Below are 5,810 nucleotides of genomic sequence, written 5' to 3'. Positions count from 1 at the left end.
TTCCCCGGGGCCCCAGCACCCTCCCCTGGCCCCCAAGCCTTCCCCTGGCTTGGCCTGCAGAGCCCCAGGGCTCCCGCATCTGCTCCTGCCTTCCTTCTGCCTGTGGCCCAGCCCCCTGGAGAGGCCACCAGAGGGGAGCACGCTGCCGCCGGGGTGGCAGGCAGGATCAGGCTTGTCTGAAGGCTCCCCCAGGCCAGGCAGCGGGGTGGGCGTGAGGGGGAAGCTGCCCTCTGCCCGAACCTGCCCCGGGTGCCCATATTTACCTACCTCCTTCCCTCTCCCATCTAGAAGCTCCTGTACAGGAAAAGGCCGGAGCCCCTGCCTCTCCCACCACCCTCACCAATTCCGATTTCCCAGGAAAGTCCCAGCCAGGCTCACTTCCCCCATTTGTTAAACAGGCATAAGTGCTTCCCTCGCGGGCTCTGGTGTCTGGGGTTGCCCTGGGCGCATCTGTGGGCAGTGAGCCTGGCTGGGTTCCAGGGGCTTCCTGTAGACCCACATTGGGCCCCACCCCAGCGAGACCCTCCTCACTTCGGGCCCCTTTTGGATGGGGGAGGGGCTGTTAGGGGCTTCAGTGGGTCTGGGTGACCCCTGAGCCTCACTGTTGGCTGCAAATGTGGGAGGAGCCCTTGGGGAGTGGAGGGCTCCGCATACTCTAGGCCAGCACCTGAGTGGCGTGGCCCTGGCTGCCCCTTCCCTGGGCAAGCCGGGCCGGCGTGGGGCTGGGCTGGCGGCTGCAGGCCACCCATGGACTCCTCCCACCAGTGGGCCAGGGGCCACCTCCAGGTCTGGCCACAGCTGCTCTATGTCCCAGGTTTCTATTGACCCCCGTCTCGCCACCCTCTTCCACACTCCTCAGGCAACCCCCAAGTGGGTCGTAGAGTGTGCCTTGGCTCCCACCATCCCCGAGGACAGAGTGGGAGAGAATGGCACCACCTTTCTGGCAGCCAGGGCTGCAGTGTGCTTGCAGGCACAGGTCACAGACCCAGAACATGGTTCAGGGCACTCAGCCCGACAGTCAGCCCTGGAGCACCCGCAGCAGGTCCCCGCAGCCCTCCTGAGTGCCTGGTCCCCAGTGACAAGCTCAGAGAAGCTGCTTGCCTGTCCCAGGTCACACAGCAGAGTGACGGTCCCCCATGTTGGGGGAGCACCCAGTCCCCCTGGCTCCTTTGAGCCTCAACATCCCATGATCACACCCCAGGTCCTGCTAGCCCAGGCTGGCCGAGCAGGACCCAGGGGAGCCCCCGGAAGGTCACGGAGCTGAGTCGGGAGAAGGCCCTGTGCTTGCCTACCTGGACAGTGTGTCCCGCCTTCTTGCCCTGATCCTGCAGTCTCCGGGACAGAGCAGGGCAGGCCAAGGCCTCGAGTGCCTGCTGCCGCTGCGGGGGGCCCTTGCCCGAGAGCCAGTGGATGCCCGGGGCTGGGAGGAGGGGGAGTGGTAGGAGAGAACAGGAAGGGGAGGATGGAGGCAGCAGAGCAGGATGGAATGGGAGAGAGGGAGGAGACGGCTCCCCTCTTGCCTGGCACCCCTGCCAAAGCCGCTACCTCACAGGGGGGATGAGTCAGGGTTGGAACGCCCAGTGGGAGCCTTGGAAGGTTTGGGATCCACAGTCCACCGGGACAGGTGGGGGTGGTTGGGGTGGTGTGGCCAGGTCCAGGGGAGGCTGCGGGGCGAAGTGGGCAAAAACAGGCCTCTTCTCGCCTGCTGGGGCTGAGAAGGGCTGGGGGGTCTCCACAGGGAGCCTCTGTCCCCGTGGCTGCCTCCATCCAGGGTAGAGGATGGGCAGGCACTGGGAAGGCCCACCGGGGTGGGACTGACCACCCCGGCTCCGAGTGGGCTCATGGGACCTATCCTGGGGGAATGGGGGCTCTAGAGGAGATAAATCAGCTCAAACCAGCCGTGCTTGACGTGGCAGCATCTGGGGGCCACAGAGAGGCTGAGGGAGGGGCCCTTGCCTCCGGCGCAGGCTCACTCCTGGGGGGAGGGGCTGAGGCCAAGGGTTTGGAGGTCCTACAGCAGGGCTCTGTGACAGACGCCGAGAACGAGGCTTGGCCGGTTCTCCCCCACCCACTCTTGGCCGGGCCCAGGCAATGGACAGGCTGGCAGGGTGGGGGCTGGGCAGGCTTCCCAGCAGGGCCTCATTTCCACTCTGGGAGCTGGCATGAGACTCAGCGGGTAGAACTGCATGGGGAGGAGGGGGCTGGCCGGACAATGAACCCGGGGTGGGGGGGTGTCCCCAAGGACTTCAGGGAGAGCCTCGAGTGCCATCAAAGTGTGCTTGGAGCTCACCAGACCCCACCCCTCAGGGCAAAGGAAAGAGATGGTAACGGTGGTGAGGCCTCCAGCCCAGTGCCCACAGGTGTGAGCAAGGGAAAAGGCTGGGCTTCCTGGAGCCTGTGCGGCCAAACCAATAGGGCCTTCCTTGTCTAGCCCTCTGAAAGCCAGCGCAGTCCTCGGAGTGGGATTGCTCCAGGTCAGTGCCAAACAAGACGCATTGGCAGTCTCTGAGAACATGGAGGGGCCGTGCCAGGCATTCAGGCCAGGCCAAGGGCGGCGGGAGCAGGACTTAAGGTCTGGCATGCCCTGTGAGCTTGCTTGCAGATGTGTGGCCCGCGGCTGCCAAGCCGTAGACGCCGCGCACTGTCCCGAGGCCTCAGCCCAGGGTGTCTGGCCCCACCGAGCAACCCGACCTGAACTCCGGCATTCATGCCACCGTCTCCGTAGCCCTGCCCCATCCCTAGGACTACGTGGATGCGGAGGGCTGAGACGGAGACGGGCTGCACAAGGTACCCTTTCGCCCCGCCCCGCTCTGTCCACCAAAGTCCTCAGGGCCTGGCTTCAACCAACAGGCCAGGGGCAGGGGCACTGTCCAGAGCTGTATCGCACAGGTGGGCGTGGTGCCCAGGCTGACACCCAGATACCCCTCACTGCCCTCCCAGGATCCGGCCTCTCACCCCCCGACAGCATCTAATCTACACTTGGGTGCCAACCATGGGCAGCCTACACGTGCGCACGTGTGTGGGGGTGACCGTGTGAGCGGCTGGCAGCTGGAGTGGGGAGGAGTGGGTCCTGAGCCCTACCCCACCCACGTCTGTACCCCACCCCGTTTGTGGCTGTGCCAGGGCCACCTTGAGCCCTCGCTATTGCCCCCGCATGCCCTCTAGCTATAGGGCAAGCAGCTCCTTCCTGCCATGGCCCCAGCACTGCCGATGGAACTGGACTGACCTGGGTCCTGTGCCCTGTCAGCCTTCAGGTCCAGATTCGACCTGGATGTGGGGGGTCAGAGGCCCCAGGAAGCCAGCAGGGAGCCAGCCCAGTGGCTGCGGAGCGCTGCTACCGCGGAGGTGGTAGGGTGGCTGGTGCTGGCTAGGCTGGACCTCTCTGCCACAGCATTCGGGAGAGCCATCCACCCCTCCCCCACCCTGCCAGGAAACCTCTGGAAAACGGGAGGGTCAAGCTGCTGGCCAGGAGTCAGGCAGCAGATGACCCAGGCCAGCTGGGTATCCCGAGTTTCCTGGCCTTTTCACACCTGAGCTGTGTGTCCTTCCTCCTTCTTCCACTCACAGGGAGTCCTGATCCCCTCCTCACCACATTCTAGAATCTTTGAGGAAGAGGGAGGATGCTATTACCTCCCAGGGGCAGGGTAGGGGACTCACATTATTTCTTAACATAGTCCTCCCAATGGCCAAAAGAAGAAAGCACTGTTTTTACCACTTGAATAAGTAAACTGAGGCTCAGAGTTTGCCCCAAACTCTTGCCCAAGGCTACGCAGTAAGGAAATGGTAGAGCTGGGACTCTACTATCTGTCTGTCTGTCCGTCTGTCTACCTGCCCCTGTGTCTGGCCCCGCTCTTGGTCATTGCAGACGTTGCCACAGGTCCCAAAGCCACAAGACTCTATACTCCCCGTGCTGTGGGGGGAGCTGGACCAGCCTCTGGGGCCCTGGAAAAGATTCCTTGTCAGCTCCCTCACCTGAGCTGGGAGGTGATGCTGTTGGAAAGCCAGGCTCTGCTCTGTGGGTCCTTTGCCCCCTTGCTAGCATCAGGAATACTCTGGCAATATGATGCCGCTCTCTGACCGCCACTATCAGTAGCTCCCACTGTCTGTGGGGCCATGCGCCTCCTCCTTGGCCCCAACGCCCCACGAGGCCTATCGCAACCTTGCTGTTTCTGCTGGCTTCAGGCCTACAGGGATGTCCCATGGAAAAAGCATCAAGCCCCTTGGCCGCCAGGCCAGGGAGCTTCCCGGAGCATTTTAGGTCCTAGCAGGCACCAGACGCCACGGGGAGATGTTCTCAGCCTGGCTCCCAGAGCATGGCGCCTCACCTGCCTTGCTCCCTGGCTGAGTCAGGCCCTTTCCTTCCTGGGCCCAGGGTTTCCTGCATCCCCTTTCCTGCATTGGGCTCCCTGCTCTCTGCCAGGGGCTCTGTCCCCGGCAGCCCCTCCCAGGGCTCCCCCAGTGCAGGCCTCCCTGCAGCCAGGCGGCCTCTAAGGTCCTGGTGGACCATAATCAAGGGCAGGCAGGGACTCAGACTACATGAAGATGAAAGTCACATTTGCCTTTAGTCTCCTGGGACAAGGCCACCAGAAGCAGCCTTTCTCTGCCCTCTGCCCCTCTCCTTGAAGTCGCACGTCTGTTCCTCAAATTCCCAATCCTGCGGCCACACGGGCCTCTGACTGCCGTGTCTGCCTTGGCCATCTGACCCTCAAGGGGCAGGTGGTGGGAGAGAAACCGGGGTGAGCTTAGAGTCACACGGAGTCCTGCAGGTCAGCCCCAGGCTGGTGTTTGCAGACTTTGGCTTTCCGATGCCATGGACTGAGAGAGCTGGGTGCAAGGAAGGTTGGTAAGACCCCCGCCCCTTAAAACTGAGAGATGTGTTACCACAGGGAGGAGGCAGGTGAGTCATCCCAGTGATGCTGCAAGCCGCCGTGGGAGCTGAGGCTCGTGGGCCCCAGGGGAGAAGGCCTCCTCCGCAGCCGCCCCACCAACTGCCCCAACCCAGAGCAGAGGGGGGGAGGGGGAGCCAAACGGGGTGGGTCTCAGGCAGCTTCCAGGAGCCTGGAGTCCCAGANAAGTGGCCAGGAAGGCCCCACCCCCACCCCAGGGGCCACTGGGAAATCGGCTCTGGAAGACGGAAGGGCCTGACCACGGGGCTGGCCAGTTAGCCTTAATGGGCGTCAGGCCCGGGAACGGGGACAGGACTGAGCAGACACCCCCTTCCCCATTCTCCCAGTGCAGCCCCCTCTGCCTGCCGCCTGCTGGCTCCTCTAAGGTGGGATTTACGGAAGGAAGGCGTTCTGTGGGTGATCAAGGTGTGAGGCCCGGGGTCTCAGTGGAAGACGACAGGAGGGAGGGGAGGGGCACCGACTGCCCTAGGTGCCAGCTGACAGGAGGAGCCAGAACTGCCAGGACCCTGGCTTTGGTGGGAGCCTTTGCTTACCCTCCTCCCCCACTGCATGGCTCATAGGAGGGCGCCCTGGGAGAGCCACCATCATCCCCAGCCCCTCGGTTTGAGCCGAGCCCTTGTGCCGGTGTGTCCCCTCCCACCCGTGGGGCCAACAGGCGTGGAAGGAGAGAGCTCTGGACAGAGATCAAGCTCTGTCACACTGGGGTGACAGATGAGGAGGGTGAAGTTGGGGAGGGTGTTTTGGGTGGGGGTGAGAAGACCTCTCGTACAATTAGGGGTGTTGGAAGGTGAGTAAGGAAGGTGAGGGAAGGGCCCTAGGGTCATGCAGGACAAATGACCCAGTGGCTCAGCAGATGAGGCCCTGGGGCTGTGGCTGGGACTATCTGCGGGGGGGGGGGGGGGA

General features: G+C 63.5%; 1 protein-coding gene across 1 annotated transcript in view; it reads right to left on the bottom strand.

Annotated features, from left to right (window-relative positions):
• BGN (biglycan) overlaps positions 1-5,810 on the bottom strand; it is a 14,663-nt gene that overhangs the window by 5,807 nt on the left and 3,046 nt on the right. The window lies entirely within an intron of this gene.

The sequence above is a fragment of the Crocuta crocuta genome, unplaced genomic scaffold (assembly GCF_008692635.1).
Source record: "Crocuta crocuta isolate KB4526 unplaced genomic scaffold, BGI_CrCroc_1.0 scaffold978, whole genome shotgun sequence".
Lineage (NCBI taxonomy): Eukaryota > Metazoa > Chordata > Mammalia > Carnivora > Hyaenidae > Crocuta > Crocuta crocuta.
This window is presented reverse-complemented; position numbering and strand designations above follow the sequence as displayed.